This window comes from Pseudonaja textilis, chromosome Z (assembly GCF_049901715.1).
Source record: "Pseudonaja textilis isolate UNSWEBS1 chromosome Z, rPseTex1.2, whole genome shotgun sequence".
NCBI classification, from domain to species: Eukaryota; Metazoa; Chordata; class Lepidosauria; order Squamata; family Elapidae; genus Pseudonaja; species Pseudonaja textilis.
In genome coordinates this window covers 13,248,348-13,273,651 of record NC_142008.1, presented here as the reverse complement: position 1 = coordinate 13,273,651, position 25,304 = coordinate 13,248,348, and the positions used below count along the sequence as shown (strand labels likewise).

At 38.2% G+C, this 25,304-nt stretch overlaps 1 pseudogene; it reads right to left on the bottom strand.

Moving 5' to 3' along the window:
- Nucleotides 1–5,946: 5,946 nt before the first annotated feature.
- LOC148123907 (uncharacterized) lies at nucleotides 5,947–17,065 on the bottom strand (annotated as a pseudogene).
- Between the last annotated feature and the right edge of the window lie 8,239 nt (nucleotides 17,066–25,304).

Here is a 25,304-nt window from a genome sequence, read left to right as displayed (position 1 = left end):
TATCTTGTAAGCAATTGACAAAAATAAATAAATAAAATAAAATTTGCGGCTAGATATACTAGTTATACAAACACAGCTGTTGAGGGACAAACACTGTTCCTGGCTTTTTGCAGATTCTCCATTTCTCTCAGGAGATGCTGCAGAAAACCTGAGGATTATTATTTTATATATATTTTACATGCAAAAAAAATTTTTTTTTAAGCAAGTTGGTTCCTTCCCCGATTTCATGAAACTATGCATAGCATTAAAAAAAAGTCTCTCGTATTAGCCATCTGCTTGTAATGCCCTGATGTCAACCACAGGGCACAGCCATTTAAAAACAAACTATCTGAAATAAGAAGTGGAATTCCATTCAACACACCTCATGAGTTTTCCTGGTTTCTGTTTCCTCCACCCTCTTTTTTTTTAACGCTCTTGGAAAGCATGACAATACTTGGAAACAACTGAAATGCATATGCCAGCAGAAAGCAGATAGGTCCATATAAGGAATAACCTTCAGTCAAATTCTTGAGGTCAGGGCAACCCATAGTTTCATTCCATTGCAATGATGTAACTCAAAAATGCTTGGCTATTTTTGGGGAATAAATGTTCTCTAAAAAAGCTTCATGGATCAAGGAATTATTTTTTACAGCTTTACATTTCAGATATTTAAAACAAAGCCTTCCTGCCATGGATAGTTAATGAAAAATAACTATAAATTAATTTAGACAAGTGTTTCTCAATCTCAGCAATTTTAAGACAAGTAGACTTCAGCTCCCAGAATTCCCCAGCCAGGCTAAAGTCCACATATCTTAAAAGTTGCCAAGATTGAAAAAGACTGCTTTAGAAGATCCCTTTCACTCTTTCCCCAAACTCTTTATAAATTGAAGTGATTTTTCCCCCTTGATTTGAACAGATTATTTCTTCACTACACCAAAAAAGTACACTTTGGATTTGAATAGTTGATTTGGATACTTACAAAAACATAAGGCATACTCTTCCAAATTTGGGGTCTAGGATAGCAACTTCAATTTACAGAACTATCAGCAATAGCCATACTAGAACATTCTGGAAACAGAAGCCCACACCTTCTGGAAGGCACTAGTGACGGAAAAAAAACAGTGTTGCTAGATCTTATTAAAGGCCCTTTGGATCTACCATGGTATGGTACAAAAAAAAATCAACAAAGAATTCAGGTGACTCACAAACATGGACTTTAGTAGCTGGTACCCTGAGTTGTTGGAGACTATAAATGTTGTAAGGTTTATTTACTTACTCGTTTATTAAATTTATATACTTGCTCTGCTATGAGAAATACAGTGCTGGAGCTCTTCAATCCTTACTCTCAGCATTGACCTCTGGTTTTCCTAGAGCAATTTTAAAAATAAACCAAGCAATTTATTTATATATTTATTTGTTTATTTATTGCATTTCTAGGCTGCCCATCTCCCTCAAAGTACAAAGCACTTTCTTTCTTTCTTTCTTTCTTTCTTTCTTTCTTTCTTTCTTTCTTTCTTTCTTTCTTTCTTTCTTTCTTTCTTTCTTTTCTTTTCTTTTCTTTTCTTTCTTATTTATTTATTGTGTTTCTAGCTTGCCCATCATTCTAATTGCCTCTGATCAGTTTTACTAGAAAATGCATATGAGTCAAATAATTTCCAAAATTATGTGTAGTTTTGGTATTTCACTTGTCTACAGATTTCTTTCCTTTCTTTTTTCTTTACTAAAAAGAAAGGGTTTTTTTCTCTCCAGAGTAATATGGTATTTACTGGGCAAATTCTAGGAATCTTCCCATAGACAAAGAATTAGAAGGGACATTGAAGGTCTTCTAGACCAACCCAGTGCTCAAGCAGGAGACCCTATACCATTTCAGACAGGTGGCTGTCCAGTCTCTTCTTGAAAGCCTCCAGTGATGGACCACTCACAACTTCTGAAGGCAACCTGTTCCACTGGTTGATTGTGTGCTTCAAATCATGTTTAGTGATTATAGCCCTGAGATTACCTTCACTAATGTTCTAAGTAAACTGATTGGAAATTCACCAAGCATTCGGGAGCTTTCTGGTTCTGGTGTTTGGTCTGAGGAATTAGGCCTGATGGACTCTTACCTTAGAAAACCAACAATTAAGTGCCCAAGAAGAGCCATTTGGATGTAGTGGTGGAGGTATCAGGCTAGAAACCAGGAGCCCATGAGTCCTTCTCTAGCTTTAGTGATAAAGCCAGTTGGGTGACCTTCTGCCAGTTACTCTCTCTCTCTCAGCTCTAGGAAGCAAGCAAAGGTAAACAAACCACTTGCAAAACTTTGTAAAAAAAATTGCAGGGACTTGTCCAAAAAAATCATCAGGAGTCAATAATGACTCAAGTCACCAAAACAACTCCAGAACTGCAACAGCAGGAGCTGACTCAGATAATAAACAGGTTGTGACAGCATGCTAAGCCCAAGAATGGAGTAACAACTGAAGAAGACAGAGCAGAGGTGGTCAGTGCTACTTCTGAAGAAGAGAGGCGAGCGATCCTGGATACTCAAGCTATATAAGACCAATATCCATGTTGTCTCCCCTTGATGGATACAGTTATCCTACCTCTCCTTCTTGTTCCTTTTTCTGGGATCTGGGATCATGACCCTAGTTTGACTCTTGGACCAAGTTTGTGGATCTTCCTCATTGTGGATGTTGAACTATCTTCACATTTCTGCCCCTAAACACCTCCTCTGAGTAATTTGCAAACAGTTCATGATACAAAGGAGTCTTTGAACACAATGAATCCACCATTATTTTCTGCTTCAATGTTTCCCTTCTCAGTAGGTATCTTCAAAAGATTTACCACATGGTGAAAAAGACTCACAGCCTTGCCATGACCTTGTTTTGTATTTCCATCAGCTTGCAAACACCAAGAAATTGCTTTTCACTGAATCATACAACTTTGTTCAATTATTCTCCATTTGCTGTGAACAGTTCTCCAAATTCTTTGGAATAACACTTTATCAGCTCTGTTATCTTGATAGATACTTACACATCACACTCTTCTCTCTTGGGTAAGCAATGTTATACAACGTGAAGAAAGGGAGTAAAAAGGTAGCAAGCCAAAGAATTGAAAAATGTGTGATTAATAAAAGAAAAGAAAATAGAGCTCAACCTAGTTTTCACCGTGCTATGTGGCTGCCAAAAATGTGGCAAATGTAGATTGGGATCTCATCAAAAAATACATTTTTTCCAAGCTATGGAAAGAAATAGCTGAAATTCTATTCTGCATTGATCAAACCACACCTTGAATACTTTAGATTCTTAGAAAGTATTCTCTGAATCTTAGAAAAGATTTAAAGAAATTGGAAGAAAGCTAAAAAATAGTAATGCAGAAGTCCTCATTTAGTGACTATAATTGGAACTGGAAACTTGGTCATTAAGGAAAGTAGTAAGTGAAACTATGATTCTGCTTACAATCTTATTTCAGCATTCCTTTGCTTTACAGGCCTACAAAGGTTGTAAATATCAGGATTGGTTGCAAAGTTCATTTTTAATCACGACTTTCAAAGTCATTAAAATGAAGCAGTTGCTAAGCAAGAACTATCCTTAAAGCTGAAATAAAGCCTTTCTAGGGAAGATTTAAAGAAACAAGGATTATGGGATGAGTAGGTGGAGAGCAGAATATGATAGCATTGTGGAAATATCCAAAGGAATATAACATGAAAGTAATGCTGTAGTCTCCGTTTGTCCAAAATATAGGATATAAAATTATGGTTTTCAGTAAAAAGGATACAGATTTCAGCTGATGGTAGAGAGTAAAATCTCAGTGGTAACAGCAGCTGGACAGTAATAATATCTACCTGGGGAAAAAGGTCTCCTCATTTGTTGGAGATATTAATCTAGCATTTCTTAACTCTGGCAATCTTGACATGTGGACTTCAAACTGAAAAATTCTGGAAGTTGAAGTCCACATGTCTTAAAGATGCCAAGGTTGAGAAACACTGTATTAGGGGTTAGAAAGACATTTGGATTGCTTTGGATTGAGGTGGCAATTAAGTTCAGTGCTTCAAATTATTTGAAGTCTAGTCCTAACCAAGGGCCTGGTCTCAATTGCATACATGAGCTCTCGTTCAATCTATGATTTCATCATTCTTTGTTTTAATATAATCTCTATTAAATATTTTGTTAAAAAAATAAAAACAATACAATTTTTTAAGAAATAAAGAAGTAAAGAAACAGATTAGGTAAGAAAGAAAGGGAGAGGAAAAAAAGAACAAGGAAGAAGATTGGTTTCGAATCTTTTTAACAGGGGTTAGAAAAGCATTTATATTTTATCTTTTCTCTCTGAATTTTTCTTTCATCGCCTATCATTTTTAATTATCACATCACAAGTTCATCCTTCATTTTTCTTCGACAAAACGTTTGTGAGGAGATTCCATCCCCAGTGAATGTACTTATTGTGCCTAATCAGATAAGTTAATTTTGTCATCACTGCTGATTTGTCATCTTTAACAGCCTATTCCGTTGCTGTGGGTATGTTCCCATTTTTGTGCATATAATAATCTCATATACCATAGCTCTTTCCTAACTCTATATCCACTAGTCCCAGAAACAAAAGTTCTATTTCAGTTGATCTTTAAAAGTCTTTGTATTCCTGTGTGTATTTGAATCTAAAATTTCCTAGCTTTTTTTACAGGTTCACCAGGCATGATAAAATCATCATGATTTTATCATTCTATGGTAAAGGCTTCCTGCTGGAAAAGCCAAGAATTGAAACAGTGGCTTTTGCCATGTGCTCTGTCCATAGTTGGTGGTCTCCCACTGTATCCGATGCTGCAAAGCAAATTATCCTCTAATAGGTTCTTTGGTACACATTTTACATCTTTGTCCAACTGAGGTCCAGATCAGAAATGTGACTATTTTTCAGACACAAACCCAGATTTATAGCCACATGCCATTAGAACATTTGATTGGGACAGCAGATATAAATGTACATCAGGGTGAACATGTATAGGTAGTCCTTAACTTACGACAGTTGGGACCAGAATTTGCATTACTAAGCAAAGGGAGTTTGTTATGTGAGCCTCACCTCATCTTATGAGCTTTATGCCACAGTTGTTAAGTGAGTCACGCAGTTCAGTGAATGGTGTTAAGTGAATCCAGCATCTCCCACAGACTGCTTGTAAGACGCTGACTAGAAAAATTGCAAATGGTAAGACTGAATCTGTGAACATATGATGAATTACAGGAACCAGGCTTGGCTAGTCAGGTGAAGAGAAGGACCAGGGGAGACATGATAGCAGTCTTCCAATACTTGAGGGGTTGCCACAGGGAGGAAAGGGTCAAGCTATTTTCCAAAGCACCTGAAGGCCAGACAAGGAATAATGGATGGAAACTGAATAAGGAGAGATTTAACCTGGAAATAAGGACGAACTTTCTGACAGTGAGAACAAAAAACACTTTTTTTAGTCCCATTGTAACTTTGAAAGGTCACTAAATGAATAGTTGCAAGTTGAGGACTACCTGTAGTCACCTTGGGCAGATTTATTATTTACTTTTGCTCCAATTTTTCTTTTCCCAAGTTTATATACCCCTATGTTATTAATATACATTTCCTTTGTGTGCCTTTCTCCCATTATATACAGTTTTATGTAATTTTAACAGAATAATGAAATAACAGAGTTGAAAAGGATCTTAGAGGTCTTCTAGTCCAAACAGGAGACTCTACATCATTCCAGATAAGTGGTTGCCCAGTCTCTTCTTAAAAACCTGCAGTAATGAAGCCCCTACAACTTCTGAAGGCAAGCCTTGCCACTGGTTTATTGTTTCCACAGTCAGGAAATTTCTTCTTAGTTCTAGATTGCTTTTTTTTAATTTTTATATTTTGTCAAGCATGTATTAGATAATATGTATAACTATAAACATGATTATGAATACATGAAATGGATATGAATAAAAAGGAACATTAGGACAGGCACAGTAGGTATGTTGGTGAACTTATACAGGCCCCTTACAGACTTCTTAGGAAAGGGGTGAGGTCAACAGTAGAAAGTCTAAGGTTAAAGTTTTTGGGGTTTGTGGAAGAAACCAGAGTCAGGTAGAATATTCCAGACATTGACTACTCTGTTGCTGAAGTCATATTTCCTGTGATCAAGTTCGGTGTGGTTAACCTTGAGTTTGTATCTATTGTTTGCTCTTGTGTTGTTATGGTTGAAGCTGAAGTATTCACTGACAGATAGGACATTGCAATGTATGATTTTATGTACTATGCTTGGAACAGACCAAAGACAGCATAATTCAAGGTTTTCTAGGTCTAGAATTTCAAATCTGGTGGCATAAGATATTCTACAACGAGTAGAGGAGTGGAGAACTTTTCTTGTGAAATATTTCTGGACTTTCTCAACTGTTTTAATATCCGATATGCAATGCGGGTTCCAGATAGATGAGCTGTGTTTGAGAATTGGTCTAGTAAATGTTTTGTATGCTCTAATTAGTAGTACAATATTACTGCTACGCAGGATTAGGTTAACAACTCTTAATGCCTTTTTGGCTATGTAGTTACAGTGGGTTCTAGCACTTAGATCATGAGAGATGAGTACTCCAAGGTTCTTGACCTAGTGGAGGTCATCTTCAAGGTTGTGACCATTCAGCTTGTATTTTATTTTCTGATTTTTTTTGCAAATACATAGGACAGAGCATTTGTTTGTTGAGATTTGAAGTTGCCACCTGTTTGGCCATTCTGACTTATAGTCAAGGTCATTTTGAAGGGTAGCAGTATTGTCAGTGGTGTTGAATAGTTTTACATCATCAGCGAAAAGAACACAGTTTCTTTTAATATGATCACAAAGGCCATTTATGTAAAGTATAAAGAGAGTTGGTCCTAGAATGCTACCTTTGGTGACACCGCTGTTGTCAGGTATGGGATTTGATAGGACGCTCCCTATTTTGACCATTTGTTGCCTGTTTGACAGGAATGCAGCTATCCAATTGTACAGGCATCTGGACATACCATAAGATTTTAGTTTTAGGAGAAGTTTGTCATGTACCACTGAATCAAAGGCTTTACAGAAGTCTATGTAGATTGTGTCTATTGCTTTACCCTAATTGAGTTATGTAGTCCATAAAGATTTATTAGATCCTTTAGGAAAATTTAAGAACTCGACAGGAATTACAGGAACAGGGATTTAAAATTGATCAGTGGTTATATATACAAATCCATAGTAGATACAAACAAGATATCAAAGAATTTGGAATCTATAGCAAATTACAACACTTAGATAAAATCTTATTAGGATCAAATAAAAAGAATATCTCCAAATTTTATAAATATTTATTGGAGGTAGAATTAGAGCAAGAGATAGTGAAAGGGAACATGATAATGTGGAGTAGGAATATTGGAAGAAGCATTACATTAACAGAATGGGAAAAGATCTGGAATAGAATCATTAAGATCACGAAATCTGCGGTGTACAAAGAAAATATGTATAAAATGTTATATAGATGGCACTTACCCCCTTCGAGGTTAGCGAAAATGAACCCAAACTCTAGTCCAAAATGTTGGAAATGTAAAAACATAGAGGGAACCTACTTTCATATGTGGTGGACCTGTAAAGAAGCCCAGAAATACTGGCAAAAAATTAGAAAATGGCTGGAGGAGATAACTAAAGAACAAATTGAATACAAACCAGAGTTCTTCCTACTAGGGATCTCTGATAAACATTTTCTTAAAAAGACGAAATATATAATAATTCATATTCTAACTGCGGCCAGATTAGCATTTGCCCAGTGCTGGAAATCATCCCCGTTTACCTACAGATCAATTGGTCATTCAGAAAATATGTGACTGCGCAGAAATGGACAATTTAACCATAGCTCTTAAAAATAAAGAGTCTTCAGCATTTGATAATAATTGGAATACGTGGTATAATTGGTTATATCAGAGATAAACTGTTCAATGAGCATAAATAAGCATAAATAACCATAAATAGCGATAAGATGTGTATATTTAAAGTAAGGTAGGAGAATTGGATCTTGTAGACTGTCAAAAGAATATCTGTCTGGTTTTAACGTATTTTCTTTTTCTTCCATCTCTTTGTTTTTTTTCTCTTTTATACTTCTTTTTCTTCTTTTTGTCGTAAGACCGAGCGTTTTTTTTTTTTTTCCTCTCTCTTTCTCTTCTTTCTTTCTTCTTTTTCTCTCTCTGTTTCTTATGTAATGTTGTTATGTTATTTTTTTAATTGTAAATTCAATAAAATTTATATGAAAAAAAAAAGATTTTAGTTTTAGGAGTAGTTTGTCATGTACTACTGAATCAAATGCTTTACAGAAGTCTGTGTAAATAGCATCTATTGCTTTTCCCTGATTGAGCTGTGTAGTCCATATGTTTTTACAGTGTAGGAGTTGCAGATTACAGGATAATTTTGTAAATTGCTTCTCTCCTTGATTAGTTTCCACCCATTGCTTTTTGCCCTGTCCTCAGATGCTTTGGAGAATAGCTTGACTCCCTCCTCATTGTGGCAGCCCCTGAGGTATTGGAAGATTGCTCTCCTGTCACATCCAATCCTTCTTTTCATCAGACACTAGACATACCCAGTTCCTGCAATCGTTCTTCATATGTTTTAGCCTCATCTTTGTTGCTCTTCTCTGCACTCTTTCTAGAATCTCAATATCTTTTTTATATTGTGGCAATGAGTTTTGCTAACATGCATTTTACAAAGTTACAGTGCATTTTTGAATATTATTAATGTGCTTTTTCCCCCTACTGCATAGATTTCTTTATTCATTTAACATGTTTCATTATAACATCAAGAAAAAGATCAGATGTTAACTGTGTTCTGGTTTAGCTATTGACTTGGGAAGTAACAATAAAGAGTGTATCTGTTGGGATGCAAATCCTGCATGCCAACCTAAATATGCAGACACCAAGCATGCTGCTTGTTTGAATTTATCACTTTCTTGGCAAGATCAATGATTAATCATCTCTCTTCTGTCCTCCACCACTGATATTCAACATTTCTGACCAGTGCATTTCTCGATTTACAGGTAACCCTCAACTTACGACCACAATAGGGATGGGGAAATTCAACATTAAGCAATGTAATTGTTAAGTGAGCCATCATGTGATGGCATCCCACAATTTTTTTTGGTTGGAGTTGTTGAGCAAATCACCATGGGCATCCCAGGACTGTGACTTGCAACTTTCCCTGCCAACTTCCTCATTGACTTTGCTTGTTGAAAGCTGGCTGGGAAGATTGCAAATTGCAATTCCAAGAGCATGGAATGCCTCAATGGTTAAATATGTGTGAAGGCTGCCAAGCACCTGAAACATGATCACATGGCCATGGCGATCCTGAAGCTATTGTACCTTCAAATTGTACCTTCAAATGATTGCTAAATGAATTGTTGGCTTAACCACAACTAAGCTCAGAATTTCTATTGTTAAGTAAGACATTTGTTAAATGAGTTTTGTCCCATTTTATGACCTTCCTGTCACAGCTGTTAAGTGAATCACTGCAGTTGTTAATGTCAGGCCTGAAGCCATTTTGGGAGCATCTTCAAGGCTGCCACAGCAAGGCTGGTTGGAGCTGTAGGGAACGTGAGGGGGGAGATAGAGATAGCTGGAGGGATGTGTAGCCAAAATAACATTCTTTCCCACAGGAGCCAAGGATGTTCTACCAGGTGTTGGAGAGGCATGGACAAAAGTCAGCTGGAGTTGGGAATGTGAACTGATTGGATCTTGTGATGGACATGTGACCTAGGGGCAAGAACTTTGGGTTTTGATTTGGGAGAGGAAAACCTCGGGTCCTTCAGAGTTGGATTTTCACCAGCTGTGTAATATGACATTCCTAATAAATTCATACTTTGAGGAAACTCTAGGCCTCAGAGTTTTGATTGTTTTGGGTCTGTTACTTAGAACTCTAACAGTTAAATTAGTAGCAAAGTTGTTAAGTGAATCTGGCTTCTCCATTAACTTTGCTTGTCAGAAGGTCACAAATGGGACACTCCGCAGCAGTCATAAATACGAGTCAATTGCCCAGTGTTTGAATTTTGATTACATGAGCAAGGGGATGAGGCAGATGTTGCAAGTGTGAAAAATGGTCATAAGTCATTTTTTCAGTGCCATTTGAATGGTCACTAAATGAATTGTTGTAAATTGAGGATTACCTGTACTTGCATTAATATTTATCTGTCTGGCAACATCCCCAGTGCTCAGTAAACTACTAAGAGAACCACTTTGAGAAGAGGCATATGTATGTATTTTAATGGGGACATTTACTCTCAGTAAATACGTGATGGAACTCGGGGTGGGATTCAGCCGGTAGGGACCAGTTCACGTGAACCGGTAGTTCCAGCAATTAGTAGGGCCCTGTCCTACACACACACACACACACACACACACACACACACACCTGCCCTAGTTCGTTTGTTTTGAAACCCAGCTGATTTACGGGCACAGTGGGTTGGTGCGCCTCAGCTGTTTTACTCACCAGGGCTGCAGCAGAAGATAAGTTGTAGATGGAAATGGCTGTTTATAAAACGCTGCAAAGCACGGGCTCAACGAACCAGTTGTTACTCCAGTTGAATCCCACCACTGGATGGAATGTAGAAAGGAGCTGGATTCCCAGGAGGGAGGGGCTGCATTTCAGAGGAGTAAGAGGCAACTCTGAATGATGTTAAGTGTGAGAAAAAGACGGTGAGGACAAAGCCTCCCTAATAGTTCTCAGCCTACATAGTAATTGCAGATAGTAGAGCGTTTAGCCTGGCAAGATTTTTTCTTGGTATGAAACAATAATAAAGTCAGTTTGGAAGAATCATCACATGTCATTCTTGATTTTGGATCTGACAACACTAAGGCAAAGGACCCAGTCCATCATCATGTATGCAGTGCAGGTATCTTGGACACCAAGTCATGAATATTTGCTGCTTCCCGTTTCAAGATGATAGGACTGGGTTCTTTTCTTGCCTTTTGCAGCCCAAACACCCGCCTCTTAATCTCTTTGCACACATGAAAGACAATATATATTTTAAATATTTCCTCCCCCAATTTTCCAGTTAAAAACAAACTGCTATTGCATTTGTTCTCTGTTGAGGCAGATATAATCACCAGCTTCCCTTTACCTTTCTGTTGCTCTGGTTGTTCCTTCCCATTAAGCAACCTTGGTTGAATTATTTATCAGAGGCACAAGAAAAACTATCAGGCTGCCCCCTTCTTGAAACATCAGCAGAGGTAAAATATGGTAGGGGGAATTCTGGAGCAACAAAGAAGTCCTGTTGTACAAGGCAGATTGTGCAAAACAAAAAAAGAACCTCAGAAAAGGAAGCTTCAGGAGAAGTATAAGGTGATTGGAAGATCAAAGACTGGTAGGTATTGAACCTCATGAAAATTCCCATCTGAATCAAGTCACAGAGGCAAAAGCCATTCTAACCATCTGCTAGAAATTGGGGAATATATAAGGCAGAAAATAGCTCCTCTGAATTGAGAAGGCAGGCTGTGGGCATATGTTACTTGAAAGCTCTATTGATAATCTTCAAGTTATAATCATAATGGAGCCTACTCATTATATTTGTAAATTGTCATGATCATAAAATGACTGAGTTGATTTTACAACGTTTTTTTTTCAGCAGTCATTAAGTGAGTGTGATGGTTGTACAATGCAAATATTTTGTTCAATATGAGCATGGTTTTGTTGAAAACCAGAAGTGTCAGTTTTGATCCAAGTTTATGCCTGTCAGTCTATCTTTTTTAAAACTTTTTTTTATTTACCCACCTGTCAGTCTCAGAAGAAACATGCAGTTCACAATATTCTTTTCACGGGGAAGCAGGGGAAAGGAAACTAGACTTAAGATTGTATTCACCGAACTCTGAGAAACTCTTGCAGTGTTAAATAGCATCCCCCATGCATTGTTTATGTTCTATGAAGCGCGTGGTTTACTGCCTCCCAATTTCAGAAACACAGAGATTGTTTCCCAGGGTCATGCTATCAAAGCTTTGCTTGATTTGGTTGTGCATTTATGCTTTTCTGTCTTGCCATTTTTAAAAAAAGACTCACAGCTCACAACATTCTCACAGCTTGTTTCTTAAAAGGTGGCTCAGTGTGTTTTACCCATATTACCACTTTACAAATCTACCACTGTAATCTAATTATAATTATATTGGCACAGGAATTTAAACTGTTTTCATGTGCTAAATTGACAAAAGATGTCTAAGAAATTAGTTTATTTATATTTTAATCCAGTGTTTCTCAAGCTTAGCAACTTTAAGACATGTGGACTTCAACTCCCAGAATTCCACACCAGTGTGGCTTCCTGGGGAATTCTGGGATTGAAATCCATGTGTCTTAAATGAAAGACATTGTTTAATTCAAAGATGCTGAACATTTCCCCACATGATATGGATTGACTGATCTGATTTCATTCTGATAACATTTGATTGAAACCATGTTCAGATGGAACAAATTAAAAGCTCGAAAATCAAGAAAATATTTTACTCTAAGCTTTAATGGGACACATCCAAATGCTTGCAAGTTTATTTTTATTTTATGTAAAAATAGATAAAAGTAGGAGAAACAACCAATGCTTTGAGGATCTGATCTCTGCAAAATTTCAGCCATAGGGCCACAAATTTCACTTTGATAAAGTCTTGAATTATTCCCTCTGCCTGAGATAGTTTCCAGATTGTCCAACAAACAGCCTATAAAATAAAAATATACATAAAAGTATTGTTTGTAGATTGAAAATGTATTAAATACTCTATTGTCTTAACAGACATTTCTCAGACTTTTTAAAGGTTGCAAACAGCACATAATACATCATTAGCCAAAGAAGCTACCCTTTTCCAACTGTGCTGCTTGTTCAGAAAGGCAGTTGGCAACAGGGTAGTGCATTCCTTGAACTTTACTAATAGTTTACTATCAATATTAGAAGGTTGTTGTTGTTTTTTAAAAATGCAGGCTACTTTTTGGATTGTTCAGAGAAAAACTTTTATTATTTGTGTATGTAGCTGCCCTGTGTGAACTGTTCCTGAAATGCTACAATTTTCCCGTGGAAAGACCAACCTGTACCATTAATTGCTTCCTGTTTTGGAACATTCACTTCCAAACTAACTTCATATCTGCCTTTCTGTAGGGAAAAAACACTATGAAAAAACACTGATGAAAAGATTATATTACATGCACTGAACTAATAGCAAGCACACTCTCTGAGAACCACTCACCCTGTGAATAAATTTGAGTCACTCTTTCCTAACAAATATACTGCCTAATCAGGTTCTAGCAGAAGAGTGAGATCTTTCTCAATTTTGGCAGGTTTAATATATGTAGAGTTCAACTGATAGGCAGGATTAGGAGAGAAAATATATTAAAAAGCTAATATAAACTCAGTCTTCAATTTTTAGGCATGCATTGTAGAAAAGCTTCAATAGTGTTCAACTCTGAATTGTCACAAATCAGGAATCTGGTAGCACCATCTCCAATAATAACAACTACTTCTCCTTCTCCTTCTCTTCTCCTTCTCCTTCTCCTTCTCCTTCTTCTTCTTCTTCCTCAGCTGTGCCACACAAAGCAGCTGAGAAGGGAAAAGCAGGGAATAAAGGACAGCCTAGAGCCCGGGCAGGCGGGTGGGCTAAACACCGAACTGCTGTGGTATCAGCTGCTCTTTGCAGCTACAGGCTCTATAGAACCAGGCCAAACCGGTAGCATCCCAGGTTGTCAAACTCCCATGGGGGCCATGCAGGGGTAACTTTGTGGGTTGCCTTGAGTCCCAAGCTTGGTTGAATCATGCTGGGTGATGTAATGAAGGGCTTTTGGCAATTCCTATTATGGCTTAATGACTTGGATCTGAGTGAGGCCTAATCCCATCACCCTGGAGCCAAAAGTCTTTTATCTTGTTGATAGGAGGGCTCAGTCTTTCTGGGGCTATTAACAAAGGTGGGTGCTGCTTTCCAAGAGCATGTTTATCCTTTTCTTTATCCTCCAGGGAAGTATAATATTCTGCCTTTTTATTATTTTCTAGAATATTTCATTTTTTAGGAGACAGGAGGGTGCTAACTTTCTACAGTAGAAAGCTGAATTCTGGAACTGCATGCTGGATGATATGGCTAAAGCTGAGTTCCAGAAATTATGACACTCTTAATGGGCAGAAACTTAAGTTTCTGCATTAGGGGCATGCAGATATCTTTTCCTAAGAATCATTGTTGGTCTATCACTGTTCAGGTTTCTTGGTGTAATGTATAGGTTTTGAACCACAGGATGATAACATATAAAGGAATCTTAAAGATCATATGATGCAGATGTAATTATGGCTTCCTGAAGAATAGCCACCTGCATTTTAATGTAATAGATCCAGTAGAGTTTAGCAGTACCTCTTTTTCTGTGACAATAACTTAGACAGGACGAAAAACCACAGCCTAGACAATACTCTGATAAATGAAATCTGAATCCAGATTCAGAAACGTAACTTGAGAAAGTGTCACAGAATTGATCCTCCCTGGTTCTGTGAAATATAGATAAATATAGGGATGGAGAATGCTTTCAGACTTGCATGATACTGTCATTTAATTTTAAAATAAAAGTAGGATTAGTATTCAAGATTTTGGTTTCCTGGCTTGTACAGCCCAGAAGGGCTGATGTCAACAGATCATCTTTTTATTACTGAACAGTTCATCCTATTAGAAAGTTAACTCTATAATTAGCCAAATAATTGAAGACTCTTAAGTGACAATTTGAGAAGAATAGGGGTGGCAATTGAGTCAAGAACAAGCCCTTAATTATTGGTTAAATACTGGCAACTTATAATATGCAGATCTGCTGGTATTTACAGTAGATGAAAAGAATAGGTAAACAGATAATCAGAGTTGGAAGGGACCTTGTAGGTCATTTAGTCCAACCTGCTGCCCAAGCAGGAGACCCTGCCTACACCATTTCTGACAGATGGGAGTCCAATCTCTTCTTGAAAGTCTCAAGTAATAGCACTCCCACAACTTCTGAGGGCAATGTGTTCCATTGGTTGATTGTTCTCACTGTCAGAAAGTTTCTCCTTAGTCTTCTGTTTTTTAGAATAAGCATTTGTCTCAAAAATAATGATTCCAATGATGCAAACACCCTCGAAAGCATCCCATCTCTTCCCATAGCCTTCCATATTTCCCGAATTTTATTCTTGAAGCTTTTCATGGGTTTTAGTTTATATGCCAGCAAAACATTTGCTTGATTTCTATAGCTGTTCATTTCAACAAGTGACTCTGATGATGAAAAAAAAACTTAGAGACCAACGATTGAAGAACCATATTTATGCTGAAAGGATTATCCAATCTAAGTCCAGTTGAAAAAACCCGCAAGAAAAGAAAGATGATCCTAGAGGCACACATCAGTAATTAATAGTGAAACATGATGATCACTTAATGTCCTTCCTGCAAATGAATACTTCAACTTCAATCATAACAATATAAGAGCACAAAATAGATACAAACCTCCTCCTCCTCCTCCTCCTCCTCCTCCTCCTCCTCCTCCTCCTCCTCCTCCTTCTTCTTCTTCCTAGCATATTCCCGCAAATGCAGGAATTTTCTTTTCAGATCATTGAATACCACTTCGCACAGTCAGCTATGTCTCCAGGGCTTACATATCTTTGTTGATGGTGTCTTGCCATCTCTGTTTTGGGTGCCCACAATGTCGCTGGCCATTGACTTCTAATTTGTAGGCAGTCTCAGCAACGGTGGGAAGGTGCTGCTCTCAGGAATATGTTCATACCAGAGGAGCAGGGCTTCTCTCATCTTCTCTATAATTGGTGCCAGACCAAAACATTGTCGAACGATGTCATTTGTGATGTGGTCAAGAAGCCTGATATCCAATGGAGCATTCTCATTTCCATGGCATAAAGATAGCTTTCGATCCCTGTTGTTGCTGTCCAATGTTCAGTGCCATACAGATGGTAGCACCATCTTCAACTGCCTTGTTTTCTTAAAGGGCCAAAGCTTGTTGAGATATAGCTCACTTTACCACATGTATCTGATACTGTGGTTTCAAACAAAAAAACAGCCCTCTATGTCTTCTAATAAAATTTGTTATAGCACAGATAGTCCTTGACTTAACAACTGCTTATTTAGTAAGCACTCAAAGTTGAAAAAAATGACATGACCAATTCTCACACTCATGACAGTGGCCAAATGTCCATGGTCACAGCATTGAAATTCAGGTGCTTGGCTACTGGAATGTGTTTATGCCAGTTGCATTGTGCCAAGGTCATGTGATCACTACTTGTAAACTTCCCAGTCGGCTTCTGACAAGCAAGTCAATGGGAGAAACTAGATTCACTCAATGACCACACGATTCTCTTAAAAACTGCAGTGTTTCCACTTAAAGGTAGGAAAAAGATAATGAAGTTGTAAAGTTGTAAATGCTCCAACATTGGAAGTTTTAAAGAAGAGATTGGACAAACATTTGTCTGAAATAGTCCTTGGTTTACAACAGTTCATTTAGTGACCATTCAAAGGTACAACGGCACTGAAAAAGGTGACTTGTAACTATTTTTCACACTTACAACCTTAGCAGCATCCCCATGATCATGTGATCAAAATTCTGACACTTGGCAACTGATTCATACTTATTACCTCAGGTCATTTGATCCTCTTTTGTGATCTTCTGACAAGCAAAATCATTGGGGAAGCCAGGTTCACTTAACAATCATTGTTCCTAACTTTTGGGCTGTGGTGATTCATTTAACAACTATGGCAAGAGAGGTTGTGGGGTAAAACTCTCTTAACAAATGTCTCACTTAACAGCATAAATGTTGGGCTCAATTGTAGTCATAAGTCGGACTACCTGTATAGGGTTTCCTGCCTGAGCAGGGGGTTGGTCTAAATGACCCCAGGGTCCCTTCCAACTCTGTTGTTCTATTAAATAAAATTGGGCAAAACTCACTTAATAACTACTTGCTTAGCAATGGAAATTTTGGGCTTGATTACAGTCTTAAGTTGAGGATTACCTGCAATTGAAAAAGGTATTACCCAACTAATTTTGATTTTTGGCTACTAACATGATTGCAATACCCATAGAATTTTCCAATCATTTGCAATCTCCTGCAGTCATGTGACTACATCTTACAAAAGTTTTGCTAAAAATTGGGACTTACTTCCGCATTTCTGCAAAACTGTGCCCCTACTAATCCATGAATTCCTCTTACAGCTGCCATGTTCACTTAATGACTAGCATTTGCACTTATGACTGCAGTGATTCACTTAATAATCATTGTAAAATCAGGTCATTCATGTCGATTGGTTGGTCAATTTTATAACCCTTATTACTTATGACCAGAAAGAGCAGACACCATTGCAGTCATAACCTGAGAACTATCTGTAGTCATTAGTGTGATATCAGACAATGGAATACCATTGTGTCTACTTTGTGTCACTTCTGCACCTATGGAGGATTAACATTTTATTCAAGCAATGGTCCTGAACTTTGGATGTAATGTAATGTCAGCCCTTTGAGGTAGAACAGAACAGTTCTAAGTTGCTTTCTCAAATTACATTTCCAGTTTGTCTAGACTGTGGCTTTTCCTCCTTTCTCTCAAAGTTATTCTCTCAATCTATTATAGTGTGGTAGGAAGAAATTTTACAGATGTAATTTTCACCTCATCTTCATACCATAAGAAATTTTGCCTGATGAGCATCAAAGTGTCCTATTAAAAGCAACCCAGTTCTACTATTGAAGGTTGAAAGGAGACTGGATGGATGGATAGATGGATGGATGGATAAATGGATTCAACAATTCAGATTGTAAATTGGCAAGAGAATTGTCTGAGGAGAGTTTATAGGATCACTTGGTTTGTACATTACAATTGTTTTTGTAAGGGGAGACCCAGAAATAGTTGAGAACTGCGATCATGGATGAAAGCCAAAAAAGAGGGAATTACATGGCTCATACCTGGGATGGAGTTTTTTTTTATCACTTAATCTGTTCCTCCTTTTTATCTTTTCTTGTCAACTAGGATCAAATCAAGGAGAAGAGTCTGAATCTTGCACAAAGATTTGACAAGGAAAGTCTCATCTCATTTCTTCTGTCTTAAATCAAATGGTATGATTATAGCAATATTTTAATAGCACTTCTGACTGCCCAAGCACAGCTTTTCAGCTCAATTCCTTTGACAGAGTTGGAGAATAAGCTTTTAGAGAATCATTTCTTGTACCCCTCCTCCTCCTCCTCCTCCAGTCCTCCCCTATTTCTCACTGGATTATGGGCATGTTGCTAAGCAACGGTGGTACCTTTCTCACCTCCACCACTTTCTCTTTACCTTTCTGTTGCTCTAGGTCAGTTTTCCTTCCCACTAAGCAAACTAGGTTGAATTATTTATCAGAGGCAGAAGAAAAACTATGAGCCTGGCCCCCTTCTTGAAACATCAGCAGAGGCAAAATATGGTGGGGGCAATTCAGGAGCAACATAGAAGTCCTGTTGTACAAGGCAGATTGTGCAAAAAAAAAAAAAAAAAAGAACCACAGAAAAGGAAGCTTACAGAGAAATTTAAGGTGATTGGGAGATCAAAGAATGGTTGGTACTGAACCTAGGGAGAATACTCGTCTGAATCAAGTCACAGAGGCAAAAGCCATTCTAACCATCTGCTAGAAATTGGGGAATATATAAGGCAGAAAATAGCTCCTTTGAATTGAGAGGAGAGGATGTGGGCATATTGTTCTTTGAAAGCTCTATTGATAATCTTCAAGTTACAATCATAATTGAGCTTGTTGTAAGTTGTCCTGGTCATAAAATGACCGAGCCAATTTTACAAAGTGTTTTTCAGCAGTCATTAAGTGAGGATGATGGTTGTAAGTGCAAGTCCAAAACAGAGATGGTAAGACACCATCAACAAAGATATGCAAGCCTGTGCCCTGAGACGCAGATGATCATGCAAAGTGGTGCTCAATGATACAAAAAGTGGACACTGCACTTATGTGAATATGCTAGGAGGGGAGGGGGAAGGAGGAGGAGGAGAAGAAGAGGAGGAGGAGGAGGAAGGGGAGGGGAAGGAGAAGGAGGAGAGGAGGAAGAGGAAGAAGAAGTTGTAAGTGCAAATCCTTTTTCAATATGAGCATTGTTTTGTTGAAAACCAGAAATGTCCGTTTTCAGCAAAACTATCATAACACAATGATGTGATTGCAGAAATGGCCATAAATGAGGATGGATGGATGGATGGATGGTCGACCCCCCAAACCGTGGTCATGCAACCATGAGTGTGTCTGTCTGTCTGTTGGTGTGAGTGTGTGTGTGTGTGTGTATGTGTGTCATTGGAACTTCAGACCTGGATGGTAAATTTCCTTTTTCAGGTAAGTTGTAATTTTGATTAGTTGCTAAGCAACTGGTCATAAATTGAGAACTACCTGTAATTTTCAAGTCATTACTAAGTGTACTGCATTGTGTCAATGTAAGAGATAAATAATATGACAGGGTTCGATATAGCCTTATTTGGTTAATTGTAGGCTAAAATGTGCTGCACAAACAACACTACAGTCAGCATCAGGTTGGTGAGAGTCAGTTTTCCTGCTCAGTGAAAAGTGAAAGGTTAAGATGTAATGACAATATTCTTTTGAGGGGCTCATGAGATATGAGGGAGTTCCTGGGAAAAGTAGGCAGCAACTTTGTTATTCTCAAGAATGGTAGCTTTCAGAAGTATTCCTTAATACAATACAGTCCTTGAGTTATAACAATTCATTTAATGACTATTTGAAGTTACAGCAGCACTGAAAAAGTGACTTGTTAACATTTTTCACAGTTATAACCACTGCAGCATCTACATGGCCACGTAGTCAAAATTCAGAACCTTGGCAACTGACTCATATTTATGATGGCTGCAACATCCTGGGGCCATGGGATCCCCTTTTGTAACCTTCTGATGAGCAAAGGCGATGGGGAAGCCAGATTCACTTAATATCCGTGTTACTACCTTAACAACTACAATGATTCACTTTAACAACAGTGGCAAGAAAGGTAACAAAACGGGGCAAAATTCACCCAACGCCTGTGTCACTTAGCAACAGAAATGTTGAGTCAATCATTGTCTTAAATTGAGAACTACCTCTATAGCTGGGCTGTGGCCAAATAGCAAACAGGGCTAAAGGGTGCAAATGAAATCGTTTCCATAGTCCTCACAGCATTCAGCATTCAAAACATGGGCTGCACAATGGGCTATCACCTTCCCCATTGAAAGGTTAGCCCTTCCCCACCTACCACAGCCCCAATGAAAATCAATCGAACTGGGGAAGGGCGAGACTGCTCTCCATCATCTCCTTCAAGCCTTGATGTTACTCATCAATTTCTTTTCTTTTTTTTCATGGATCAGATTGATTTCTGTTTTCTAGGATTGGGAGGAGCGGGGAGATTCCCACAATCTCAACATCTTTATACAATATATTGTGGTGACCAAAATGGGATGCAACATTCCAAGTGTGGTCCTACCAAGGCATTATAAAGCAGTACTAATGCTACACGTGGTCTTCATTCAGATTCTTCTGATGATCTTCTGGAATGAAGTAAATAGAATAGAACAACATAGTTGGAAGTAACCTTGGAGGTCTTCTAGTCCAACCCCTTGCCTAGGCAGGAAACCCTACACTACTTCAGACAAATGGCTATATTCTTAAAAATTTCAAGTGTTGGAGCATTCACAACTTCTGGAGGCAAGTTGTCCCACTGATTAATTGTTCTAACTGTCAGGAAATTTCTCCTTAGTTCTAAGTTGCTTCTCTCCTTGATTAGTTTCTACCCATTGCTTCTTGTCCTGTCCTCAAGTGCTTTGAAGAATAGCTTGACTCCCTCTTCTTTGTGGCAGCCCCTGAGAGATTGGAACACTGCTATCATGTCTCTCCTAGTCCTACTTTTCATTAGACTAGACCAGGGGTCTACAACCTGCGGCTCTGGAGCCACTTGTGGCTCTTTCAGCCCTTGCTGAGGCTCTCTATTGGCTGATCCCACCACTGGCTGGCCCCTCCCCTCCCTGTCACTCCTCACCTGGCCTGAGAAGGCAAGGGTGATAGCATAGGGTGGAGACTCACTCCATATTCCAGAGCAGGAGATGATTGGATGGGAGTGAAAGACATTGAGTTGGCCACACCCACCCAATCACACCAGTTCTTAAATTATTGGTTACCTATGTTTTCTTTTCTGTGGGAAACTGGTATTTTGAGTATTTAAGGTTGCAGACCCCTGCACTAGACATACCCAGTTCCTGCAACCATTCATCATATGTTTTGCAAAGAACTTCTCCCATGCCCCTTGTTTAAAGCTTAACTGTGGAACGAAAGAGCCTGTAATACCTTGCTCCATTTCAGCCAAACCTATTCAGAAATGTAGAGAGGTTAAATATCAGCCTACTCAGAGTCAATAAAAAAATGCTCTGAGTTTTATTTTCCCCTCCCTAGATAATAGCCTGCTTGCACTCCAGGAAAAAAAAAATATATATTACAAGGAGAAGAGAGGGTTAGTGAAACGATAAAGTTGGTCATTTAATTAAAAATGACCTGATCCTGAAAGAAACGAGACGCCAAAAGGGTTGCAGTTAGAAGCAGAAAGATCAAACCATTTTATTTCTTCTACAGTTAGAGGCCAGCAGCAGGTTGCATGTTGCAAAGACATAGCAGTTGTAGCAGCAAAATTTGGAGAGGCATCCAGAAGACTGCAAACATGAAGTCTGATTTGGTACATGATCAGCACTTCTCATTTTGTCATTGTTCACCTCCACACATAAACCACCTACAATTCCTACATCATTATTCTTGGCAACAGTCTGGCAAAACACATTAGGCTGATGGCTGAACTGGATGTCTAGCAGAATTTCCGAGTCTGGAATTCCAAGGTTTTGCTGAATATTTGTGTATGAATATTACTTAGAAGTCTGAAGGCAGATGGGGGAAAATGGCTAGCTTTCTATATACATCTGCACCCATTCTTACTTCCAGATTTATCTCTTTCTATGTACCATGTTTTCCCAAAAATACAACCTACCCCGAAAGTAAGTCCTAGCTTGATTTTTACACATGTGTCCAATATAAGCCCTACCCCAAAATAAGCCCTAATTAAGACCCCACCCACTTCAGGGTACACCGGTAAAAATTAAGCTAGGGTGGGGATGAAGGGGGTGGAACTTCCTTACTACTTACCTTCAGACAGTTGCAGCCAGGCCTCACACACTGCAACACCTGCCTTGCTGGCCTATTTCTTCTGCAGCTGGCAAAGCTTTCCTGAAGGCCTCTGCAGATTATAACAGAGCTCCCGATTGATCAGGAGCTCTGTTATCAGCTGCAGAAGCTTTCAGAAAAGTCTTGCCTGCCACCAAAGTCTCTGAAGGCCTCTGATAGGGAAAAGGAGGCCGGGGGCAACACGCCCAAGTGAGGTGAGTCAAGGGAAGACACCCCCACCCCACCCTCAAAAAATAAGACCTAATGCCTTTTGGGTGGCAAAAGAAAAATATAAGACAGGGTCTTATTTTGGGGGAAACACAGGTACATGTAGTCCTCAACATACAACCACCATTGGGATCAGAATTTCCATTGGTAAGTAAGGTGGTTGTTAAGTGAATCATGCTTGCTTTTAAAGACACTGTTTGCCACAATTTTAGGTGAATCGCTGTATTTGTTAAATGAATTATGCTGTTGTTAAATGAATCTGGCATTGATTTTTGCCTGTTGCAAATCACCAAGGAAGGTCATACATGGTGGTCACATGACCCTGGGAGGCTGCAAGCATCACAAAAAGATATCAGTGGCCAAATGTTCTAATTTTGTTCATGTGACTGTGAGGATATTGCGACAGTTATAAGTATTAGGACAAAAAGAAGCACTGAATTTATTCCTATTATCCACCATTCTAAGCACATGATGAAATATATATTACATGCAATATATAATATATATATATTGCATATACCTAGATGCATATAACTATACAAACATTTTGAATCTTCTCTATTATTTTCAGATCCATAATGAACCGACTTAGGTTTCAGTGGAATTCTGTCATGGTCTCTCGTCCTAAACAAATGCCTGAAATTTCTCCTGAAATTATTACATTCATATATCATGATGCAACTTCCTTCAAAAGTAATCCCCATGCAGAAAAGGCAATCAGGATGTTTATTCTGTTAAAGGGGCGGGGGGTGGAGCAGTGAATCCATCTATAAAAGGAAGGGAAGAGCTGTGTCTGGATGTGGGAATGGCCTTGGGGGATTTGACCCAGAGACACTGCCTAAGGATTGATAGATAAGAGACAGCATAGCCCTCAAATGGATAGTTGGTAGGACTAGAGGCTCAGAAGAGGGTCTCCCTAAATTGTCAGGATGCAAAGGATACAGGGAGAAAATTGTACTTTCAGACTTGAAAGATTCTTATAATGTACCCTTGCATTACAATAAAGTAGAATGTGTTTCCTATCTGGTCCAGTTGATGATGATGATACTATCTAAAATTCCCATCAGATCTGCTGGTTAAAAATACAGGATATGCATATTCATAACACAGGAGAGAAGTCAAATTTGGCTGTTTTCTGACACTGGGAAACCAGAGAGCGCAGATCAACATCTATTTGCTGCAAAGAGGCACAAAGCATAGGAAAGGTAAAGAATTGTTTTTAATTGTGCTACATCCTTATTCTTTATAGCAATATTTTTCAACCTTGATAGTGTGGAAAACTACCACCACCCATCCTAGAAGAATGAAATATTTTTGAGGAATATTTTAAAAGACAGATTATTATATTTCCCAAAGGGAGAAGTGGAGACACACGTTTTTTTTAGAGGCAGAAAGCAAACCCCAGGCAACTATCTAGACAGCTCTATTCATAAACTAATATCCTCACCCAAGAACCAAAACTGGATGAAAGCCATTAAGTCACAATAGGAATTACCCAATACCCTTTCAGAACACAAGCCTCTTCATTGCATCACCCTCAGAGCAGACCAAACTTCTACTTTCAACTCCATTTTGTCAGCTGCTCAGAACCACAAACCCATGTGGTTCTGTTCATCATTAAACCATCTTTCCAATCAGCCTCCATGTTTCCAGTATCTTTCTCCCAGCTTGAAACTGAACCAGATGAATATTTCTTCCCACAGTAGCTTGAAGTTGTATGGATTTCAACTCCCAGAATTCTGGGAAATGAAATCTACCAATCTGAAGGTTACCAAGGTTGAGAAACACTGCTTTACAGAATTGGGAGATGTATTTTAGTATACATTTAACCCAATCAGCTACTAATCCAAAGAGAACACTTGAATAGAAGTTCGGGTGTCACCCAATCCAATTGGATAACCATTTCATCTATGCATGCTGCTAGTGATTTCATGAACACACCCATATATTTGGTGATATTATGGAAATGTAATTTTTAATTTCTTACTCTAGTCTACAGTCTTGGGTTTCTTGTTTTCCATCCAAATATTTACCAGTTGTGATGCTTTGTTTTATGAGATCTATACACATTTCTCTAAAGTGATTATACATAATGTTGGTTTTTTTTTTAATTTGATCATGTCAATGCCAACAAAATTTATCAGCAAATTTTTCCATCTGCCATGCTGGTTTATGAAGGCAGATGTGCTCATAAAGATGATATTCACCATTGTGGTAAGTGGCACTAACTCTTCAATATTTGTCCAAGGTTCTGAAGACAAACCTTTTCCATAGAGTGTCAAGGAATTAAAAGCTGTCCAGATAAAGTCTGAAACACTGACACAAACTTGTAGTCTTTTTATATAAATATATTTCACATTTAAATTTACAGCAGACTTTGTCATCATCCAGAAAAAGAAGAATATAAATAGTCAGGAACACAGGAATGTCATGAGGCAAATTAAACAGTGTACAGAACAGATAGAAGATAAAGGAGAGATTAAAAAAGAGGGGGGAAGCCTTTATACTTACATCAACCAATTATAGTGTGGATTCCATCTTGCATGAGTCAGCACTTTCTAACTAATCAACTACAACTGTGTGTTCTGTCCTATTGTGCACTTTACTGTTCCAGCTACTAAATTCAATATCCTAACAAGAGTCCCTGTGCTCAAATTATTGTTGCTACTGAGACCAGGCCAAGGCTACATTTGCAATTGTTATTGTTATGAATTTTTTTTGTTTTCATTTTTAAATTTTATTATATGAATTGTTTTTAATTACATATAATCCATCATGAGTCAATTTAATTATGGCAGCCTGTACACCTACTGTATTAAATAAATCAATACATAAGCATGGACTGCAAATAGTTACAAAACAATAGAGGTGGATCCAGTCTGTATGGCCCTCAGCTTCTTACACATTTTGGCTACTTAGCCTGGATATTTCTCAGAAATAGATTTTCTATTTCAGTTGCTTCCAACAATTCTCCAATTCACCAC